We start from the raw sequence: 25129 nt of genomic DNA, 5'->3' as shown, positions 1-25129 counted from the left end.
AATCGAGCCAATAAAAAGCATCAGGATGAAAAATGTGATTAGGATTCATAAGATTATAAATGTATCATCCTACCCCTCCCTCCCACCCTTCCGTTCCTCAACCATTCCCACCCAACCCATCCACTCGTCCTACTTCCATTCCTTACCCCTCCAATTTCCTACCTTCATCCTCTCCTTCCCCCACTCCCCTAATGCCTCCCCTTCCTCCCTTCCTCATTCCTGCCCATCCATTCACTTTTCCTACCTCCATTCCTCTTCCTTCCACCCATTCACTCTCCCTACCCGTATCCTTCCCTTCCACCTCTACCCTAGCTTCCTCTCCCTCGCTCCCTCCCTCCCTTATGCATACCCTTCCACCCATCCATCCTCTTTCCATACCCCCTTCCTCCCCTTCCTTCCCTCCCCCCACTTCCCAAATACAAATATGTTTAGTAATCAATCTATGCTCCCTTCCCCTCCCAAGCTCACCACGCCCTTCCAACACAAATACACTCACGCCCTATATGCTAATAACACTGGTCAACACTTCCACTGGGTCCCTTAATGGCTAAACACACCTCACCTTAACGCAATCAGTAATACCGCAGGTATTTCATCACAGGTACATACATACATATCCAGTTACCTTACCTGCTATTACATGTTAATTAGAACAGATCCAGACACTAGTATACCCCAGGGCGAGCTTAGCTGAGTATGCGGCAAGTACCAGATGGAGTTCAATGTCAGGGAGTATACCAAATAACCATACCTGTAGTTTTTTTTTATGGACACTACTAAGCAAGTCTAGCTGTGACAGATTCAGGCGTCGAGATTCAGCGTATAAAGATCTGGTGGTAAAAGATCAGGGTAGGACACGTAGTAACAGGTTTAAGTTAGATAAACTCAGATTCAACAAGGACAGAGGCAAGAATTGGTTTCCTAACAGAGTGGTGAATAAGTGAAACAGATCAGGGTAGGACACGTAGTAATAGGTTTAAGTTAGATAATATTCGAATAAAAGAAAGACAGGCAAAAATTGGTTTCCTTACAGAGTGGTGAATAAGTGAAACAGAACAAGGTAGGACACGTAGTAATAGGTTAAAGTTAGATAACATTAGAATAAAAGAAAGACACAGGAAATAATTGGTTTCCTAACAGAATGGTGAATGAGTGAAACAGATCAGGGTAGGACACGTAGTAATAGGTTTAAGTTAGATAAAAGCAGAATAAAAGAAAGACACAGGCAAAAATTGGTTTCCTAACAGAGTGGTGAATGAGTGAAACAGATCAGGGTAGGACACGTAGTAATAGGTTGAAGTTAGATAACATTAGAATAAAAGAAAGACACAGGAAAGAAGTGGTTCCCTAACGGAGTGGTGCATGAGTGGAACAGACTTTACAATAATGTTAAGAGTGCCAATACGATATATATCTTCAAGACAAGGTTAGATAAAGTCATGGATAGGGGGGATAGGTGGTGATAGGTGTTAGGTTATCAGAACTGCCTGGTATAGGTAGCAGATTTAGTTTTTATATCCCTCCACCTTCCAACCTTCATCCTTTCCTTCCTCCACTTCCCTAATACCTCCCCTTCCTCCCTTCCTCATTCCTACCCATCCATTCACTTTTCCTACCTCCATTCCTCTTCCTTCCACCCATTCACTCTCCGTACCCATATTCTTCCCTTCAACCTCTACCCTAGCTTCCTTTCCCTCCCTCCCCCCATTAACTAACCCTAACGGCCCTCACTTACCTGCCCATATACATATCACACCTGTCCCTTACTTCACAGTCCACACACCACTAACAACCATTCCCTTGCCGCTCCATACCTGAACTCCCTTCCTGCTCATATGCCTCTCCTTCTCTCTCTATCCTCACCCTTCCCGTTCCTCCATATCCACATGTTCCTTTCTCTCTCTTCATAATCCCATTCTCCCTTGGCTATACACATGCACACCCTCGCCTATCCTAACACAATGCTACTGGTCTATATATATCCCTTCTATATTCCCTATACATACACCCTTTCCGCCCACCCTTATAAACACACTCCTACACCTGTTTCTCGACCTTATGTCCTATTTATCCTAACACCCCTTCCGCCCACCCCTATCCACACACACTCCTACGCCCTACTTCCTTCCCTATGTCGACCTTACCTCCATACCTCCTCCCCCCGGACGTCCTTCTTCAATCCTTCCAATTCTAACACCCATTCCGCCAGTATCCTATCCAGAAACACTCCTACGTTCCTACCTACCATCCACGCCCCTACCTCAACCCTTAGTCCAGACCTCTCTAATGCCCCACACTGCCCACTCCTCCCCACTTATATCTTCGCTATCCAAACATCCCTTACCTCGCCCCTACATATTCACACACCTCACTCCCTATTATCGTCCTACCTCAACCCTTCGTCCTTAGCCCAGACCTCAATCTCCCGCCGCCCTTCACACCTCACGCCCCACAATACCTCCTCTTCTCCCATTCTATCTTAGCTATCTAGAAACCCACACAGACTCATATGCCCCAATCCCTCCCCACACACTCACCTCAACCCTTCGTCCTTAGCCCAGACCTCAATCTCCCGCCGCCCTTCACACCGCACGTCCCACAATACCTGCTCCTCTCCCATTTTATCTTTGCTATCTAAACACCCATACACACTCACATGCCCCAATCCCTCCCCACACCCTTACCTCAACCCTTCGTCCTTAGCCCAGACCTCAATCTTCCGCCGCCCTTCACACCGCACGTCCCACAATACCTGCTCCTCTCCCATTCTATCTTTGCTATCTAAACACCCATACACACTCACATGCCCCAATCCCTCCCCACACACTCACCTCAACCCTTCGTCCAGACCTCAACCCCACCGCCGTCCTTCATATCTCACGCCCCACACCGCCAGCCCAGTCCGCCCCGCCCCGCCCCGCCCCTCCCTTACCCCTTGGCCCTGTTGTTCCGGAGAGATAACCGACACTGGCAGTATCCCCCAGATAAGGGCGCGGGTCGGTGGTCTCAGTACCCCCGCAGACAGCGCATGGAACAGGTGGAACTGGACACAGTGGGCAAGATGGAAAACGAAGGATACGTCGAGAGCCACAAGCGCGAAGATGCCAACAACAGAAGCAACTTCGTCCCCATGGGTTATAACGCCGAAGGTGAGACAGAGAGAGAGAGAGAGAGAGTGAGAGAGAGAAAGAGACACTTATGCTGGAGATGCTATAGGAAAGACATGACACAGTTAAGGCATTCAAAGTAACAATATCTATGACAGTGCTTTCAAACGTTATAAACTACGAGAAAGACCGATCGCCATTCATAGTAGTATTGGCAACATCACCCACATTTTATGCTGAAGGAATGAACTTTAATTGCAATGGGAAGGAAGAATGTGATGTAGGATGAAACAAAACACGGAGACTATGAACCCAAGTGATGTAGGACAGAGAAAAACATTGAATAGAACGACATGACACAATTAAAGCATTCCAAGCAACAGATATGACAGTGATTTTAAACATTTCACTAATATGAGGAAGACGATGAACATCCATGCAACGATAACAGTATTGCCAACATCACCCACATATTGAATCAGGGTGACCTAAACATTATATTTCGTAGAAGGGAAGCTTTGTTCTGCGACGGGAAGGGAGACTGTGATGTAGGATGAAACAATGGCGAAAGGGATGAACTTTAATTGCAATGGGAAGGAAGAATGTGATGTAGGATGAAACAAAACGCGGAGACTATGAACCCATGTGATGTAGGACGGAGAAAAACACAGAATAGAACGACATGACACAATTATGGCATTCCAAGCAACAGATATACAGGGAGTTTAACCATTTCACTAATATGAGGAAGACGATGAACATCCATCCAACAATTACAGTATTGCCAACATCACCGACATTTTGAATCAGGGTGACCTAAACATCATATTTCGTAGATTTCGTAGAAGGGAAGCTTTGTTATGCGACGGGAAGGGGAGAATGTGATGTAGGCTGAAACAATGGCGATGGACAATGAACAACGATTCAGTAAACCAAAGTGGTGTAGGGTAGATGGAACTACCGAAGATTGATATCCAAAATGGGGTGTTTTCAAGGAGGGTATCAGGACACCTCTCCTCCCGAAATGGACCTCTCTTTTTGGCCACTCCTTTGACCTCTATTCAGGAGCAGTAGGTGGCGGGCTTTTTTATATATATTTTTCTTTACGCCCTTGAACTGTCTCCTTAGCTGTAAAAAAAAAAAAAAAAAAAAAGATAAAGGAAGACAAATAAAGTGACAGCACAATTACGAAGGACACTTTTTACACGGTACTAAAGGTGGAAAAGAGCAACACACACACACACACACACACACAGATGGAGTGTCTCAGCGGAGTGCCTCAAGATAAACATTAGTTGCCACATCTCTTTATATGCCACAACAAACTCTTCACGCATGCTCACACAATTTCCCATCAGACACAAGGGAAAAACGAGGAGGCGACAGCAAGCAACCTCTGCGACTCTTAAGGAATATAAATGGAACGTAGAATCATTAAGAAACTAAGAATTAAAAAAACTCAGTAAGAATTAGTTTATCTCGCCTTCCCTGCTTGTAACCCTCCCGCTGATAAGAGCATCAACACCTCACTATAACGTTTTCTTTCTGTAACGTTTTCTGGCGCACGATGTCGCTGCCGCACGAGTTAAAACACAGAGCAGAGTTTTCCAATATAAAGAAGAACGTTTGCTTGTGCGTGTGCGTGTGTGTGTGTGTGTGTGTGTGTGTGTGTGTGTGTGTGTGTGTGTTGGTAATCTTATCGTTCTACAGATAGTTTTACTAAGGTGTAGTGGGAAGTTAAAAGCTTACTCTATGACCAATGATTGACTATCTTATCAGTCATGTGTTTGGTTACGTAGGCGTGGAGGTAAAGAGGAAAAATGTGAGATACTGACACAACTGCGTTTTTGGAGCGTAACTAAACCACTAACACAGACATCAAGGAAAGAAACTCAAAAAATAAATTGCTCATAAATATTTGTATAAACATTAAACACACACTTCAATAACTCAAGTCTCACAGTTTCAAACACACCACTGCATCCCTTTTTGTATTAGCGAAGGCCTTGCATACACCCACAAAAAGAAGAAACCCAACGAAGCCAAAAATACTTACAGAAACACTAAACAATAACAACAAAAAGATTAGTTTGACAGCTTCGAACAACTTATAACAAAAAAGAAGAATTCACCAACCTCTACCGAACAACCTCGATGAACACAAATACGGTAGACAGACAGACAAGGGACCTTCAAGTGTTTGTAAGGTCACAAAAGCCTTCAACGCGTAACTCTTTAAGATCATCAGAATGCAGGTCTGAAGAGGGTTATAATGCATAACTTTAGGGGGATATAGAGGTCTGGATTCTCTTCGTTAGGCCTGTGCGGAGAAGGAGGATAAGGAAAGGGGGTAAGAGGAGGAGGAGGACTTGGATGAGGATGAGAAGAGGGAAACGCAGGAGGAAAAGGAGGTGGAGGATGGGGAGGGACTGCAGGGAGGGACGGGCGGAGAAAGAGGAAGAAGAGGAGGAGGCGTTAAGATGCAAGAGGAGTATGGTATGTATAAGAGGAGGAAGATACGGCTGATAGCATGGCTTAGGAAGGGGATCAGAGAGGCTTAGAGGGAAGGTACGATAAGGTATGGTATGGTAGGAAGGGAATCGTGGCAGTAGAGGAGGAGTCGAGGAGTAAGCAAGGGAGATTATGGGAGCTTGGAGGAGGGGGGAGGGATGGAGAACGAGAGGGAGGGAAAGAGAGTTAAGAGGGAGTGAAGCTAAAGGAGAATTATGTATTAAGGGAGAGGAAAAGAGTTATAGGAAGCAGAAGAGAAAGGCATGATGGTGACGAGTGACAATTTATGGGAGGTAGGAATTTATAGTGAAAGAAAGAAGGGAAGAGAAAGCTACAGACAGACAGACGGACAGGCAGACAAAAGTACAGACAGACAGACATACAGACACACAGACAAACAAAGATAGACACATGTGGAAAGACATAAAAACGTAGAGGGATACTAAGGCAAAAACCCACACGGACAGAGACACAGACGTAGAACAGACAAACAGACACAAACACAAAACACAACAAGAAATGTATAAAAATAATTTCAAAAGATAAACAGAGGAAAGAAAAAACAAAGAAAAGAAAAAGAAGGGACCAGGAGTATAAATGTTTTGAAGGGAAGTATACCTTTAAAAAAAATAAACCTAAGCACATTGAGCGCCAGAAAAAAAAAAGGAAAATAAGGCGTCTTAGGAGGGAAATGGAAGGAAAGCAAGGCGTGAGGTGGAGGGAGAATGAGGTGGAGGAGATGAGAATGGGAAAACCTAAACTCTCTCTCTCTCTCTCGGAATTTATGCATTTAATCAAAATTCTACTTAGAAAATACTACATACCTAATCACACACACACACACACACACACACACACACACACACACACACACACACACACACACACACACTACAAAAACGCAAACAAACATCCCCTCAAAAGCCCACACCCACCCACATCCACCCACACACACACACACACACACACACACACACACACACACACACACACACACACACACAACAGAAACGCACACAAACACCCCCTACCCCCCACACCCACACAACAGAAACGCACACAAACACCCCCTCCCTCCCACACCCACCCACACACCCACACACACACTCACACGCTGTCCACGGAGTTACAAGGGAAGGCTCTAATTGCTTATAAGCTTCCACTGTTCTTTTCACTTTCACCTTAATTACTTTTGGCGGTGTAATTACGGATTAAATTAAAGTGTCAAGGCCTTAAAGAGTTCTCGGGGGGACTCGTATTTTTCATTTGTTTTATTTGGTTTCACTTTTTTCTTTGTTTCTTTCTCTTTCTGTCTCTTTCTTTTCTGTCTCCTCTTTCTATGTTCTCGGGGTGACTTTTCTTTTCATTTTCTATCTTCAAGCTTTTTTTTTCTTTCATTTTTATTTTTTTCCCTTTTTTTTCTTTCTTTGTTTCATTCTGTCTTCCTTGTCTTCCGGGATGCTCTTCTTTTTTCATTTTTTCTTTTCTTTTTTTTTTCTTTTTATATTCTCTTCCTTTCTGCTATGTCGGAGTGTTTATCCTCTACCACTTTTGTTCTTTATTTCTCTCTTCTTTTGTTCCTGTCTTCTTTGCTCTTCCATTTCTTCCTCTCTTTCTCTTTGTTTCTTTTCCTCTGTGTCTGTGTTATTGCTTTTCTCTTCTTGTCTTTCTTTTTCTCTTTTAGTTTGTGTTTATCTGTCTGTCAGTCTCTCTCTCTCTCTCTCTCTCTCTCTCTCTCTCTCTCTCTCTCTCTCTCTCTCTCTCTCTCTCATGGGGGTTACCTCAAGTGATCTTCTAAATAGCAACACATAAGGTGGTGGCCGATACAACACATTTTCGATTTATGGAGAGAAGGAGGTACTTTTTCTCTCCAATCTATAAATTCCTCCTCCTCCTACTCCTCCTGCTCTTCCTTCTTTTCTTCTTCCGACTCTTACATCTTCTACTTCTACTGCCTCCAATAGTCTCGTTCTACCTGTTTCGTTTACTGTATTTTCTTCCTTTTATGAAGTTATTCCATTATTCTCATCTTTATTTTCTTCTGTCTATATTATTTTTTTTTCCTCTCGACTTCCTTTTCACACTTGGCTTTTTTCCTCCTCCTCTTCTTACTACTAATACTAATACTACTACTACTACTACTACTGCTCCTACGGCTCTTCTTCCACTCTTCTTGCTCCTTCTCTTCCTCCTCCTCTCCTTGTATCATCCTCACCATCACCATCATCATCATCATTAGTTCCCTTCCACCCACACTCCCTTCTCCCAACCTCTTTCCCTTCGCTTCTATTTACATTTTCCCTCACTCGACTGCCCCAAACTATTACGAGCCGCCATCTCCTCCTCCTCCTCCTCCATCTTATTTCTCTCCATCCCTCCCCCCTCTTCTTTTCTGACCGTCTTAGCCTGCCCATTCTTCACCCCCATGCCTTCCATATCCTTTTTTCAATTGCTTATTTTCCCTCCTTCCCTTCTCTCCCTTCCTCCTCCTTTCTTTCTCTCCTTTATTTCATTCACTGGCTTTTTCCTTCTTCATTTTTTCCTTTCATTACTTCCCCTCTTCTCTAATCTTTCCTCTCCCCATCTTCCTTTCTCTTTCCTTCTATATTTCACATCTTCCTTCCTTACCAAATCCCTTCATCATTTCCTATCCATTCTCTTCTCTTTCCTTCCATCCCTTCTTCCCTTTTTCCTCTCGACCTTACCCATCCCTCATATCCATTCCATTCCCTTGCCTTCCTCTCCTTTCTTTTCCTTCCTCCCTCCTTTCTCCTTTCCTCCATTCGCTGGCCTCACTTTCCTCTCTCTCCGGCCCTCCCCCTCCTTCTTTTCTCTCCCCTGCGTCTCTATCTCTCGCTCTCTCCCCCTCGCCCGGCGTAGAGGTGGCCAGCGCTGGAACTTCTTCTCTTCACCAACATCGGTTTTCCATTATCGTTCAGAGTATCGTTAGAGAAAAGCGAAAATCGGGCTGTTTTTGTCCGGCGAGACCACTGGGGCGAGGTGACGGCGAGAGCGAGAGAGAGAGAGAGAGAGAGAGAGAGAGAGAGAGAGAGAGAGAGAGAGAGAGAGAGAGAGAGTGTGTGTGTGTGTGTGTGTGTGTGTGTGTGTGTGTGTGTGTGTGTGAGGGTTAGAGATAGATACACACACACACACACACACACACACACACACACACACACACACACACACTGACAGAGGGATAGTAAGGGCGGGAAGAGTGGGGAAAGAACAGAGAGAGGGAGAGACAAATAGTGACTGACAGCTAAGGAACTAAAAAGAGAAGAAAAACAAAAACAAAAAATCAAAAAAACAAAACGCCAGGTAAAAGGAAAAACGCTAAAGTGACGAGAGAGGGAAAAATAGAAGCTCGTTTATGTCTCGGGGAAGGACAAGAAGAACGAGGAGGAGCTGAAAAAGAGAGGAATGGAGGAAGGGACGGAGAGACAATAAATTAGGTGTCACTCAGGGAGGAGGAGGAAGATCTTCGCGGACGCTAATGGAACAAGAAGGAAAAACGAAGGAGGAGGAAAGAGAAAAAAAATGAATAAGATCGGCGAAGAAATGTAATAGACGAAGAAAATGGAATAAAAGAGGAATAGGTTAGCGATAATGTGTTAGACAGAAGTGCAGGAAAGGAAAAAAAATGAATAAGATCGGCGAAGAAATGTAATAGACGAAGAAAATGGAATAAAGGAGGAATAGGTCAGCGATAATGTGTTAGATAGAAGTGCAGGAAAGGATAAAAAAATTAATAAGATCGGCGAAGAAATGTAATAGACGAAGAAAATGGAATAAAAGAGGAATAGGTCAGCGATAATGTGTTAGATAGAAGTGCAGGAAAGGAAAAAAAAATAATAAGATCGGCGAAGAAATGTAATAGACGAAGAAAATGGAATAAAAGAGGAATAGGTCAGCGATAATGTGTTAGATAGAAGTGCAGGAAAGGAAAAAATGAAAAAGATCAGCGAAGAAATGTAATAGACGAAGAAAATGGAATAAAGAAGGAATAGGTCAGCGATAATGTGTTAGACAGAAGTGCAGGAAAGGAAAAAATGAAAAAGATCAGCGAGTGAGTGTAAAAGACGAAGAAAATGGAATAAAAAAAAAGAATAGATTAGCGAGAACGTGTTAGAAGTGAAGGAAAGGAAAAAAAAATGCCAAAAAAAAAATATTTGAAAAAACGAAAATAAAAAAACAGGAAAAGATCAGAAAATTAATGTAAGGAAATTAAGTAAACAAAGAAAACGAATGAAGAAGAAAAAGATCAGACTATAAGTGGAAGAGACTAGAAACGAAAAAAAATACGCAAAGGACACGAAAAAAAATCGAAAGAAGAATAGGAAAGCGAAAAAAATGGGACAGATCAGCGAATAAATGGAAAATGATCAAGAAACAGAGAATAATATCCGCGAATAGATTTAAAAGAGTAGAAAACAGAAATAAAAAGATGCAAAGGACGCTAATGAAACGCGAAAAAAAAAAATCAGTGAATAAATGGAAAATGATCAAGAAACAGAATATTATCCGCGAATAGATTTAAGAGTAGAAAACAGAAATAAAAAGATGCAAAGGACGCTAATGGAACGCGAAAAAAAAAATTCAGTGAATAAATGTAAAATGATCAAGAAACAGCGAATAATAACCTCGAATAGATTTAAAAGAGTAGAAAACAAAAATTTAAAAAAAAGACGCAAAGGACGCTAATGAAACGCAAAAGGAGAAAAAACGAAAAAAAAAAAAACGAAAAAGATCAGTGAATAAATGTATCGACAAAAAAAAACAATAAAAGCAATAAGATCAAAGAGTGTAAACGAGCTACAAAACGAAGAATATAAAGAAAATAAGATGAGCTAATTTAAAAGTCCAGGAAACACATAAAAATGGATAAATTATTAAAAGGAGAAATATATGCAAAAGAAAGACGAAGAGGAAAAATATTAACAGCACTGACTCCATTATTTTATCACCTTTTGGCATATTATAAACTACTTCATCATGTTACTTCCTTTTACATATAGTCGACGACCTGATACTTTTCTTTCATCTTCCTGATCTTTCTTATTTAGGAGCCACAAGTTGCTGCTTCCCTCTGCCTTCTCCTCCCCCTTTCCGACCTGCTTCCTGCCCAGTATAATCCTCCCTATTCATCCTCGAGCTCTCTCCTGCCCGTATAAAATTCCCTACCCCTCTCGACGTACCTCCTGTTCCCTAAGAAGAGTTACTATAGAGTTTACTGAAGTGTGTTTGCTCTCGTGTATTAAGGAGTCATAGGTTTGTATTGTCAGACGCTTGCATCCCTCACATCAACTATTTCCAAAGGCCAAAAAGGAGGTCAGGCGGGTTCTACTGAGTGTTGTTTTAGATTCATGGTGCAGAAGAAAGGTCAAACTACCAGAAGGGTTATAAAACTACCCCCAAAACTGCCTTGCCAAATATGTGTGCTTGTGCGACGAGATGTTTTAGAATGAGACCCACAGAGTATATGGGCGTATATTGATAATTAAATATTTGATTGTTCCGACAGACGAACAATTAGAAAACAGACCTATCCAGAAAATGCAAGAGGGATTAATGCACTGGTTTTTGTATGTGAGTTCGACACTGAAGAGAGGTTACAGTCAAAACTTTAAGTACGAAATGAAGAGAGTAACATCGAAGAAAATAGTGAGTGAGAAAGAGAAAGAAAGGAAAAATCTTGGGAGGAGAGAGACAAGAAGAGAATGGAGAGCCAGTAAGTATGGGAGATAAAAAGAGACAAGGAAAAGGAGATAAGAGGTGTGAGATGCTTATAAATGAGAAAGAAAAGAAGAGAGAAGTAGGAAGGAGGATAAGGAGGACGGGGAGGAGAAAGAAATGGAGGGGTGAGGAGGAGGAAGAGGACGAGGAGGAGGAAGACACGAAGGGGTGAGTAGGAGGAGGAGGAGAAAGAAGAGGTGGAGGAGGAGGAGGAGGAAGTCATATTTCAAGGATTACTAAGCCATTCTGTTCCCCTGAATTCAGAATCGAAGGCTTGGGAAATATGAGCCAAAGAAGAGGACGCGAAGACCAGACCAAGAAACGAGGAGGAGGAGGAGGAGGAGGAGGCGGAGGAGGAGGAGGAGGAGGCCGACAAAACAAAAAGGGTGTGGACAAACGTAACAGGAAAATTATATCAGAAACAAAAATAAGAAAAAATAAGGAGTCGGAAAATGGATGAAGAGGAAAAAAAAGGCAAAAGGGAAATAAAGGGAAAAAGGGGGAGCTTGATCCTCAAAAAAAGAAGTAACGCAAACCTCAATAATCCGAAAACACACACACACACACACACACACACACACACACACACACACACACTTTCTTGGCTATACTGTGAACCCACGCCAACACTCTCTCTCTCTCTCTCTCTCTCTCTCTCTCTCTCTCTCTCTCTCTCTCTCTGCCTCATAAATCCAGCTCGGGAATAAATCCGAAGATGGAGGAATAAAAGGCTGCGAGGAAGGAAAAAATTACTCCCACTTCTTTCCTTTTAAACGTATTCCTTTTACATATATTTTCCTCCTATTATTTTTCTTCATTTCCCTGGAGTTTCTCTTTCCTATAGGAGTCACATGTTGCAGTCTTTCCTTCCTCCTTCTCCTCCCTCGATCTTTTTTTTCTACCCTCTAAGAAGACACTGCCCTATCCATTCCTTTTCTCTTTCATTCCTCTCCTTTCTGTCTTTCACGCCTACTCTCCTTGCCTCATTCTTTCATCTCTCTTCCCTTACCTTCCATCCCCGCCTCCTTCTTTCACCCATTTCCTTCTCTTCCATTTCTTGCTCTTCCCTTCACTCCCTTCCTTCCGCCTTCTCGATCCTTTTCTTCCGCTCACACATCCACCTGTCCAGTAAAAACCATCCTATCCATGAGTTGTTTTACACTTCTGTGGGTTCTAACACTTGAGCATATAGAAGGAAGGAAACGCTACCACCACCACCACCACCTCCAGCATCACCACAAACACCTCCTTCATCACCAACATTAAGCAACACCACCATCACGAACACCATAATCTCTGCTAACTGTCACCACCACAACTACTACCACCACCACCACCAGAAATACCTCATTCATCAACACCAAAATTTTCGTCAACACCACCACCATAACCACTACGAAGAATCAATACCGCCATCATCACCACTACCGCAACCGCCTATTTATTCATAGATGAAAATTTAAACAGGAAAAAACATATACAGTCACTCTGTTTAAAATTGTCAAAAATTTGTGGAGTAATGTACAAAATCCGATATAACCTAACAGTTGATGCACTGAAAAATCTGTTTTACTAACTTTGTTATCCTCATTTCATATACTGTTTGTCAATACGGGGCTGCACATGGCCGACAGTTGTAAAGGAAATTATTGTAATGCAGAAAAAGATTTAAAGAACCATTGCATACAAAGGAGAACATGATTCTACACAGTTATGGTTCAATGAATTAAAATTACTGAAATTTTACTACCTATTACAGTACTTTTGTCTTGTAGCTGTTTATAACGATTTAAATGACAGTAAGAGCAATAGCCAATTGTTTAAACACGTCCGTCACAGCCAGGGAACTGGAGGGAATGATCTCAATCTGGTGTGTCCACAACACAGAACAACACTGTACACATTTTCAATACATTGCTTCGGACCGAAATGTTGGAACGCATTACCTGATCATTTAAAATCAATAACTAAGATCAATTTATTCAAAAGCAAACTTAAAACCCATTTCCATAAATTGCAAAATCAATCCATCAATATACAATGATGTCAAATGCAGATTTTATTTGATGAATGGTAGGGTGTTACTTTTAAGATGCCTCAGTTTGTTTGTAGGATATAAGTCTTGTCTCAAATTGTTTGTAGAATATAGTCTTTAATTTGTTATCAGTTGCCGTCATGGAAGTATATGTTTCGTGTTAAGAACTATCATGTCTGCTAAGGAGCTTCTGCTCAGCAGACTAATGCCTAATAATATCTTTATATAACTTATCAATGTATGTACCTGTAATGTGGCAATAAACAATAACAATAAAATACTACTACTACTACTACTACTACTACTACTACTACTACTACTACTGCAACAACAATTTCAACTTAAACAAAGCAAACAGGAAGAAAAATAACACAGCCAATATTACCACCACCACCACCACCACCACCGTCTAGGGTCGCGAGGAACAAACAAAGACAGAAAAAAAAGGGAAGGAAAAATGGATGATCCTCAACGGTCCACTCTCCTCCCTTTGCCGCGTTGACTGATTAGCTCGTTAGTGCGCCAGATGCTTGGAGGAGGAGGAGGAGGAGGAGGAGGAGAAGGAGGAGGAGGCAGAAACCAACTCGTGCTGGGATTACGTGATGCGTCCTGTGTGTGTGTGTGTGTGTGTGTGTGTGTGTGTGTGTATAATGAAGAGAGAAGGAAAGAGTAAATCCGAGAAAAAGAGGAAAGTTATTATTTCTTGTACGTTTATTTCCATTTCCTTTCTCCCTTTCTTTTCCGCCGTTTCCTTTCCTCCCTTTCTTCGTCTATCTGCCCTGCCCACACTCTCCTTCAATCCTCTTTTCATTATCTTCGTTTCCTTTTCCAATTTTCCTTCCTTTCTTTCCTCAATTTTGCCTCGCCCACAATATCCTTCATTTCTTAACCATCTCATATCCACCATCCTCCTCTGTTCCTTCTCCTCTTTTCTTCTTCCATCTTCCTTTCCTTCTTCCTTCCGTCATTCTCCTTCCCTTCCTGCTATCTCACATCCACCCTCCTCCTCTTTCCCCCCTCTCTCTCCCTGCCTCACCTGTCCTCTCCCTCCCTCATCTCCCGTCGCGTCCACACCAATATTTTCCCCCAAATTAAACCATAAAGAGGGAGTCACGTAGACTTTGTGAAATATTTCCGAGGATTCGTCTTCCAGAGTCGCCAACATCCAGCTCGGTAAATTCCCAACTTTTCTCTTATTGCCTGTTTTACCTCACGCACGCACACAAAAAATTGGGAAATATATGTTGGCGTAAATATAGAAATCCAACGATGCAGAAACGGGACGATACACGTAATATTCATAAAGCAAAAACATTAATGATAAAGGAAAAAAAAAAGGAAATATATGTTGGAGTAAATAAAGAAATTCAACGATGGAAGAAACATAACAATACACGTAATATTCACAAAGCAAAAACATAAATGATAAAGGGAAAAAAATTATGTTTGCGTAAATATAGAGATCCAGCAAGACGAGGAACAGGATATATAAAACACGTGATATATAAAACAAGAACAGAGATGATAGAAGAGATTTAACTAATAAACACAAACCAGGCGTAAAGGTGAAGCTGGATGGATGATAGATGATAGACAAATGAGAGGTAGATGATAAATGATAGATATTACAGATGAAACTGATTAATAAACCCAAACCAAGCGAAAAGGCAAAATAGGGTAGATGATAGATGATACAGATGATAGAGAAGTGATATACAGATGATAGACGAGAGAGAAATAGAAGATAGATGATAGAAATGATGAAACTAATTAAAATACCCAAACTTGTCATAGAGTGAAATAGGAAGGATAAATATGTCCAAATAATTCACCGACACGACAAAATACACACGAAAACAAAAATCCAAATTAAACAATATTTCAGAGTAAATAGTATAATAAAACATATGTCATAATAACTCAAAATATAGTCAAATGAACGGACAGAGCAAATAAAGCATACACAGAAAAAATAATAAAGAAAAAACGACATTCGAGTAAAATTAAATTGTATATACCCACACAGGCTTGTAAAATTTGAGTTCTTTGTAAGTTGATACATATATAGTTTTAAATGCTGCCTGTCACGGGTTTGAAGATACCTTACACTTAACCAAACAATAACCCAAAAAATTAACACATACCTTTTTTCACTAAATTCATATATACCTTACCAACAATGAGTCTTTCAATCCTTCCATTCCTCCTCCTCCTCCTCCTCCTCCTCCTCCTCCTCATTCTTCTCTCTTACCTTTCTCCACACTTCCTCTCCTCTTCCTTTCCCACTTTCCTTACAACGGAAATAAAGAGGCAAACTTTGGGCACAAAAAGGACACCGGAAGCCCTAGATGAAAAGAGGAGGAGGAGGAAGAGAGAGGAGAGACGGAAATCGAGGAGGAGGAAGAGGATTTAATGAGGAAGAGTCTGAAGGAGGAATTGGCAGGTAGAGAGGGAAGGGAACGGAAGCTGATAATTCGCCGGGGAAGGAAGAAAGATCAGAGGAAGGAAGTGAGGAAGAAGATGGAGAGAGGAGCGTAAATAATGCCTGGTGTGAATTAAGGTAATGATGAGGGCACTGAGAGATGAAGAGAGGGTGAGAGGAGGGGAGGCAGGGTGATGATGATGATGGTGGCGAGGGGAGGGAGAAAACGAAGGCAAGAGATTAATGGAATAGGAAACCAAAATCGAGAGGCACAGTAAAAGAACAGGAAGGGAATCAAAAGTAAAAGAGAACAAAAGTTGAACAAGGATAAAAGTGACGCATAAAAAGTCGAGCAAAAAACAAATACGTGGAGAGGAAGAACATCATAAACGAATAACCAGATGCAGGAAATAAAAAAAGGAATGGAGCAAATAAAAAAAACCTTCGAAAAAAACTACTTAACACCACTGAAGTAAAATACAACATAGTATATATATATATATATATATATATATATATATATATATATATATATATATATATATATATATATATATATATATATATATATATATATATATATATATTTTTAATATTCAACTGCTGGACAGAGACATCTATTAAAATTATCCATTTTTTATACATCGGTTGTAGTCTCGATATAAATGAAAGTGTAAATTAGTTTTACGTGAATAGGAGGTCAACACATGAATGATATAAATGTGCTGATGAAGAAACAATAAAAACACCAGTGAAGTACAAGCGTTCTACAGGACAAATTGTCAAGCAGCTGTCACCGTAATGTAAGTAACACGCGGCGGTTAGAGTAATGGGGCTTCGACGGGCCGCGATGAGGCGCCCCCCTGTGGCGAGGGTAACTTAGGGTAAGTTGAGGGGAAAATTATGGGCCAACTTATGACCAAAGTTAAGCGACACCGGTTAAGGCACAGGAGTGAGGACTACTACTACTACTACTACTACACCTACTACTACTACTACACCTACTACTGCTGCTACTACTACTACACCTACTACTGCTGCTACTACTACTACACCTACTACTGCTGCTGCTACTACTACTACTACTGCTACTACTACTACATCTACTACTACCACTACTACTACTACTACTACTACTACTACTACTACTGCTATTACTACCTTTTACTACTATTACTACTACTACAATTACCACCACCACTACTTCCACCAACACTGCCGACTACCAGCAACACCTGTAATACTCGATATAATAATAATAATAATAATAATAATAATAATAATAATAATAATAATAATAAAAATAATAACATCAACATCCACGACGTCCCCAGAAAGCTCTCTCTCCGTGGATAAATAACGCGCGCAAAACTTCGCCTTGAAAGCACAGTAATGGCATGCAAATCAAGCTGCTGCCGAGGCGAACCCATTAAAAAATACATAAATAGACGACGAAAAGGTGAGGCGGAGAGTAGAGCAGACCGACGCACCTAACCCGGGTAGCGAAAGTAACCTAACGTGTGCGAGGAAAAACTAATACATATACCCTAATAAATAAATAAATGTACATAATAAGTAAAAGAAAGGGAACGGAGGCAGAAAAAATAAATAAATGCACGCCGAAAAGGGGGAGGCGGAGAGGAGAGCAGCCGGACGTACCGAACCCGGGTAGCGAAAGTAACTTGAAAAAAGACGGACGAAGAGGAGGAGGAGGACGTCAACGAAGAGGCATAAAGGACAATGGAGGATGGAAAAGATGAAAGGGGAAAAAGCAGAAAACGAAAAGATAAAACAAACAGAGGAAGGATAAACCAAAACATACGCATGCAAACATTTATGATAACATGCGTAAGCAAGGAACGAACAAAGAAATGAAAAAAAATGAAAGAAAGAATGAAAAAGGCGGGCGGGAGAGAGGGAGAGGAGGAAACGAGCAAGCGAAATGAATAAATAAAATGAAAAAGAAAGGAAGGAAAGAATCAAGCGAGGGTGGGAGGGAGGGAAGAAGGAAGAAACGAATGAAAACACCGAGAGGTAAAAATATGAACAAAAGAAGGAAGGGAAAAAGCAGAAGGGGGAGAAAGGAGAAACGAGGAAAAGAACGAACGAGGCAACCAAGGAATAAAAGGATGAAGGAAGGAAGGAAGGAAGGAAGGAAGGAAAGAAGCAAGCGAGGGAGGGAAGGAAGAAAAAAAACGTACAAACGAATTAAGGAAGAAAAAAAATAATGAATGAAGGAAGGAAGGAAAAAAAGAACGAATAAGCGAACCAAGAAAGGAATAAAGAAACTGAATAAAGGAGGGAAGGAAAAAAAAGGAAGGAAGGAAAGAACAGAAACAAAAAAGAAAGGAAGGAAAGAACCAAAAAATAATGAAAGGAAAGAAAAAAGAGGAGATAGGGAGGGAAAGATGGAAGGAAGGAGAGAAGGAGGGAGGATGGTAGAGAAGCAGGGAGGGAGAGAGAGAAGGAATTAAGGAAAGCATTAAAAAAGGAAGGAAGGAAAGAAGCAAGAGAGGAAGAGAGGGAGGGAAAGGAGAGAAGGGAGGAAAGAAGCGAGGGAGGGAGGTAGAGAAGCAGGGAGCGAGGGAGGGAGGGAGGGAAGGACTAAAAAGAAGCAAGAGAGGGAGAAAGGGAGGGAAAGGAGAGTAGGAGGGAGGAAAGAAGCGAGGGAGGAAGGAGAGAGAAGCAGGGAACGAGAGAGGGAGGGTCGGAGGGAGGGAGGGAAAAAGTCTGCATAAGGATTAACTTCTAAAATACTTTGGAAACCTCGGCCCATTCACTTCCGGACCCTTCAATTTCACCCCCTCAAGGCGCCTTCAGAGCGACCTGATGGCGCGTCATAATTGGATTACCGCGAGCCTGAAGGAGGAGGAGGAGGAGGGGGAGGAGGAGGAGGATGTGAAACGTTGCTGTAGGAAGATGAAACGGGGGCGGCGAAGAGTAGGAAGCGGTGAAACTGAGGAGGTTGTGAGTAATGGAAAACGACGAGGAAGGAGGAGGAGGAGGAGGAGAAGGAAGAAGAGAAGGGAGATGGAAAGGAAGAGGAGGAGGATGTCAGAAGAGAAGGGAGATGGAGAGAAATAGGAGGAGGAGGCTGTAGGAAGTGCCGATGCGGAGAGGGGCAAGAACGAGGAGGTGGTAGATAGATACTAAATAGATAGATAGTGAAAGAGAAGGAAAATAAATAGGTAGGAGCAGAAGGATGATGATGAAAGGAGAAAAGAAGAAAATGGGACGAGAGAGGACGTGGGAGGAGAGATTAGAGCGATAGAACAGGAATAAAAGGGAAAAAGTACTAGGAAGATTGAGGCATAACGCAGAGTAAAAATGAGAATGCAGTAAAAGAAGGAAGAAGGAAAAGAATAGTTGGAGAAAGGAGGATGAAGTTGAAGATGATCAACAGGTGGCTATAGGAGGGAAGATAAGGAAGGAAACAACTGGAGGAGGAAGAAGAGGAGCAACCAGGATTGAAATAATACGAACAAGGAGGAGGAGGAGGAGGAGGACAACGAAGCAGTGAACAGGAGTACATGAATAAGAAAATAAGAGGAAAAAAGAGGAAAAGAGGAAAAATCTGACGAACAAAAGAGGAACCATGCAGAGGAGGAGGAGGAGGAAGAGGAACTAAGAGGAGAAGGACGAAGAGCAAAAGCTGGAGGAGGAGGAGGAGGAGGAGGAGGTAATCTAAAGAGTGTGAGTACAAAGAGCCGAAGCAGGAGGAAGAGGAGGAGGAAGAGGGTCAGGGAGGAGGCAGCATGGTCTGTTTATGGCAAAACTTATGATAAAAGTTAAGGTGTACATTATGAAGCGTCGGGTCAAGTTAGCTGCCGCGGGGCCGAGTGAAAATACTTAGGGGACGGCGCTTAGGAGAGGAAGGGAGGGAGGGGGAAAGGGAATGGAGAAGAATGAGGAGAGGAAGGAGAATGATGGAGGAGACGGGAGAGAAGGAGGAGGGAGGAAGGTAGAGAAGGATGAGGAAGGGAAAGGAGAAAGATGGAGGAGACGGGAGAGAAGGAGGAGGGAGGAAGGTAGAGAGGAAGGAGGAAGGGAAGGATGGGGATTAAATATAGGATGTTAAAAGATGGAAAGGGAAGAGGAAGGAAAAGGAGAAGGGAGGAAGAGGGAAGGGATAGAGGGAGGAGGAAGAGAAGGAAGAAGGGGAGGGATGGGGGTTAAAGTAAAACGGGAGGAGGAGGGAAGGAAGAAAGGAAGGAGATAGGGAAAGGAGTAGGGGCGAGATGGGAGGAGAATGCAGTTAAATTCTTACGGGAGTTTAAAAAGGTAGATAAAAATTTAGGGAATGGGAGTTAAGGGAGGAATGAAGAGATGGGGGCAGAGGAGAGAAAATACTTACGGAATAGGGAGAGAGGGAAAGAAATGGGAGAAACGGTGGAATGGGAGGAAAAGAAAGAGCAGAAGAGAGAATAAAGAAAAATAATGGAAGGAGAGTAGGAAAATGGACCTGAGGAGGGGAAGTGAGGGAGGGAAGAAGGAATAGGAGTAGATGAGGGGAAAAAGAGAAAAAAACAAGTAGAGAAGAAAGGAATAAATAAATGATGTAGATGAGATTAATAATAATGATAATAATAATGAGAGAGAGAGAGAGAGAGAGAGAGAGAGAGAGAGAGAGAGAGAGAGAGAGAGAGAGAGAGAGAGAGAGAGAGAGAGAGAGAGAGAGAGCAGGCCATTTGAAGGGAGGAAAGATGAAGCATCGATTTTCTCCCTCAATAACAAGGATGGAAGACTCTGTGAGATGTATGGCCAACGTGACAGTGGATTAGCGAGAGAGAGAGAGAGAGAGAGAGAGAGAGAGAGAGAGAGAGAGAGAGAGAGAGAGAGAGAGAGAGAGAGAGAGTATGAAATAAGCACTAAAATATGTCTGGAGTTTTGATGGCAGTTAATTCATTTAAATATATGAAAAAAAAAAGAGAAAACACAAGAATAGAAGAATGACCTACTTTGACGTGAAGAACACATTAGACAAAACAATGAAGAGCAGGCCATCCAACAACATCATCAACAACAACAACAACAACGGAGCTTAACATTAAAAGGAAAACTAACGAGTAAAAAAAAACATTATTAACACAAGAAAATAAAAAAAAACTATGATGATTGTATGACTTTATATTACTACTATTACTACTACTACTACTACTACTACTACTACTGTTGCTATTACTAATAAAACCTTTCTTTCTTACTCCTCCCCTCTTCCTCCTTCCTTCTTCCTCCTCTTCCTCATGTCCTTCATTGCAATTTTCCTCATATTTCCTTCATCTTCCCGCCATACCAGCTTTTCTTTCCCATTATTTCGCCTTTCATATTCCCTTTCCTTTTTCTCTATAGTTTTATCTCCGTCCCCTCCACTTTCCTTACTTTCTCTTGTATATCTCAGTTTTCTTATACTTTCTTCTTATTCCGTCCACCTTTCCCTCTCTGCATCTGTTTCTTTTCAATCTTATAGTTCTTTCTTCTTCATCTTCCCATCTTTCTCTTTCTGAGCCCTCCCCTCTTTCTCTACCTGTCTACCTCCTTCTCTTCTCAGTCTAGTTCTCCTTCTCCTCCTCCTCCTATACTTATGCCTCCTCTAACTCCGCCTCCTCCCTCATTGGAAATACTTCTCTATCTATAATGAAAACAATAAAGACACAGGCGGCCAGGTAACGACAGAGTGTAAGATAAAGTATATGATTAAGGACGCTGCTCAATCTTGCGGCCCACCAATCAACCTGAGAAAGACGAGGAGGGCGAGGAAGAGGAGGAGGAAAAGAGGAGGATGGAAGGAAAGGAGAGGAACAGCATCAAGGTCGTATTATGAGAGCAAACAATAAAGAGGAGGAGAAGGAAAATGAAAAGACGGAAAGACAATCACAATAACGAAGGGAAACAAAAATCAGGAACCAAATCAAAGAATGGAAAAACTGAAAACGGAGAAATAGGGAATAAAAGAAAAATAATAAAATAAAAATAATAAAGAAGAAGCAGAGAGAGAGAGAAGAGTTGAGATTAGGGTGGTGGCCGGAGGATAGCTAAGGCATAGAAAGATGAAGAGGAAGAGGAGGAAGAGGAAGAGGAGGAGGGGGTTGGAATGGGTGATTTTATGACTTTGGGGAGACTGCGTTTATCATGTTCTTGGGAGAGGAAAGACAGATGAGAGAGAGAGAGAGAGAGAGAGAGAGAGAGAGAGAGAGAGAGAGAGAGAGAGAGAGAGAGAGAGAGAGAGAGAGAGAGAGAGAGAGAGAGACTGTGTGTGTGTGTGTGTGTGTGTGTGTGTGTGTGTGTGTGTGTGTGAAAAGCACATACATATTTGGAAACGAGTCTATGTATGTATATTTCTAAGTATTTCTGTGTGTATATGTGTGTATGTACATGTTAAAAAGTGTATGTTTGTAGGTGTATGTTTGTGTCCATGCGTACTAATTGGCAACCTTTGATCATTTATATGTTGTTTGTTTGTATATATGTTTAATTTTACGATTCTTGAGTTTTTATTTAATTATTTTTATCCACAATAATACAGGATTTTCATTTACAGATTATTTCATACACAGAGAAACACACATACACACACACACACACACACACACACACACACAACGCAGTGGGACTAAGAGTGAGTTTCCGTGTCAAGGGAGGTAATGGAAGCAGTTGTTGAGGAGGGAATGGCCGGGGTGGGAGTAGTAATATTGGCCGTAATAGTAGTAGTAGTAGTAGTAGTAGTAGTAGTAGTAGTAGTAGTAGTAGTAGTATAAATAGCAGTAAAAGTATCAGCAAAAGTAGTACTTGCAAGTATGAAAATCCTAATAAAAACAATCATAATAAAGCTATTGGCTATTAACTATAAAAAAAATCGATATCAGACCCAGTAAAACGATAAAAATAAAAATAAAACAATAATAACAATAATAATAATAATAATAATAATAATAATAATAATCATAATAATGATAATGATAATAATAATAATAACAATAATAATAATAATAATAATAATAATAATAATAATAATAATAATAATAATAAAAATCCACCATTCATTAAAACAGAATCCGGTTCACGTAAAAATAAATCAAATAAGGGAAAGGAAAAATCCCCCCTCCATTCCTGAGAAATTATCTACTAATGCATAATTAATTAACTCGTACAGGTATTTTTCGTTCCTTGGCTCGCGCATATAATAATGATGGACGAAGGCTCCAGCGCGTCCGGCCTTTACTGACGTCACGGGAGGGGAAGTGCGAGCAGTGGTCCTGTAGTAGTAGTAATGGTAGTAGTAGTAATGGTAGTAGTAGTAATGGTAGTAGTAGTAGTAGTAGTAGTAGTAGTAGTAGTAGTAGTAGTAGTAGTAGTAGTAGGAGGAGGAGGAGGAGGAGGAGGAGGAGGAAGAGGAGGAGGAGGAGGATAGTAGTTTTGGTCAGAGGATCGGACTGGAAAAACTAACAACGCGAAGATGAAAAATAGAAGAGCTTTTAGTGGACACTCTCTCGCTATTCCTCTTTTTTCTTTCTTTCTCCTTCTCCTCTTTTCCTTCGCTTTCGTTCTCATACACACACAGATGCACATAAATAAACACCCACACACACAGAATGAGAAATAACACACGAAAATTAGCTCATAATCCACCTGCTCTCACATACACACACACACACACACACACACACACACACACACACACACACACACACACATGGTACATATTGCGTTACATTGAAGATAAATAGAACGCTAAGAATGAGAGTACTGGCAAAGTTTGAAGAATAGTCCAATGATTAAGCGCAGTAAGTGAACTTTGGCGAGTAAAATGCATAGAGTTGTGAACAAATGGAGCAAACCGAAGCAAGGGAGCGCTAACCCAGGAGTTGTAGATGTCTTTGAAAACATAAACAGAGAACCAGATAGAGATGAATTGAGTGAGTTTATCGAGCAGGACGTAGTGAACTTGCTATATTGACGTTGGGAAAAACTTGCAGTGGACTGATATATTGGATGATGATACATGCGTGCCTGTTAAGCTGTATATCTATTCCTTACTATTTTAAGATGGATTATAGAATAGGAGGAGAAGGAGGAGGAAGAAGAAGAAAACATACATTATATACCCAATTAAAAGAAAAATAATGTAAGGTTATATTAAGATTGCACATAAATATAAAAAATATATATATCGGTCACAACTACACACGATATTATATTCTTCTATTTTCTCTCGTCCTTCCGTTAACATATTTCTTCTTTACTGTCGACATAAACGAATCACATTTCTCTTCCCTTGATGTCGTTTATCTTTTGTTTTTCTATCCCTTGTTATCACCTCCATTTCTCCTTCCCCTCCCTCCCTCTCCTCTTTACGCCCCATTGCTATAATTCCTTATTTTCATGCTACTTTGCTCCCTTCCCTCCTGTTTTTCTCGCTTCCCTTCCCTGATTTCCCTTTCCCTTACATTCCTCGCTACTCTCCTCTTTTAACAATCTTTTCCCCAGTTCCTTCGCTTTTTTTCCTTCAATTTTCTTTATCTTACCATTGTTTCCTTCCTCAAATCTTGTCTTCTTTATTTCTATTTTTTTACCTTTATTTTCTTCCTCTCATTCTGCCTTCCTTTCTTCCGTTCTCTTGTCATCTATTAATTCATCCATTCCTCCATTCCTCCCTTCCTTACTTTCCCTCCTTCATCTCTTCCTCCACACCGTAAGCCCTACTCTATTTACCAATTATTCTCTCTCTCTCTCTCTCTCTCTCTCTCTCTCTCTCTCTCTCTCTCTCTCTCTCTCTCTCACCCGTTGGCAGCTTGATGTTCTTGCCACAAAAAATCGCCGTAATTGCCAATATATCTTCGTTGGGGCAAAAAAGATTGATGTGAGAAGACTAAGCAACGGAGTGCGAGTCATGGGTAAGAATCTTAGGGTCTTACGCCCATCATCAACGACATAATCTTGTTTGATAGGATTCTTGGGTTGTTTATGCTCCTTTTATTTTCTTTACCCCACTCTGTTACTGCTACTACTACGACTACCACTATAACTACCACTGATAGTTATTGCTTTTACTACAACTAATAATATAATTTATAATATGGGATCTGCTACTTAATCTATTGATACTACCACTAATAATAATAATAATAATAATAATAATAATAATAATAATAATAATAATAATAATAATAATCCTACTACTACTATTATTATTATTATTACTATTATTATTATTATTATTATTATTATTATTATTATTATTATTATTATTATCGTTATTCCATATAGTCATTAATATTACTTCTTTATTTCTCATGACTGTTTTATTATATTTTCTATCAT

The 25129-nt window shown here is 41.0% G+C and overlaps 1 long non-coding RNA gene across 1 annotated transcript in view; it reads left to right on the top strand.

Moving 5' to 3' along the window:
• LOC127010292 (uncharacterized) overlaps positions 1–3187 on the top strand; it is a 58581-nt gene extending 55394 nt beyond the window's left edge. Inside the window, exon 3 of the long non-coding RNA XR_007763033.1 lies at positions 2985–3187. This is a non-coding gene — a long non-coding RNA (uncharacterized LOC127010292). The remainder of the gene's footprint in view (positions 1–2984) is intronic.
• The last annotated feature ends 21942 nt before the right edge of the window (positions 3188–25129 follow it).

The sequence above is a fragment of the Eriocheir sinensis genome, chromosome 43, assembly GCF_024679095.1.
Source record: "Eriocheir sinensis breed Jianghai 21 chromosome 43, ASM2467909v1, whole genome shotgun sequence".
Lineage (NCBI taxonomy): Eukaryota > Metazoa > Arthropoda > Malacostraca > Decapoda > Varunidae > Eriocheir > Eriocheir sinensis.
Note: the sequence above shows the minus strand (reverse complement) of the source record. Positions and strands in the feature narration are given on the sequence as shown.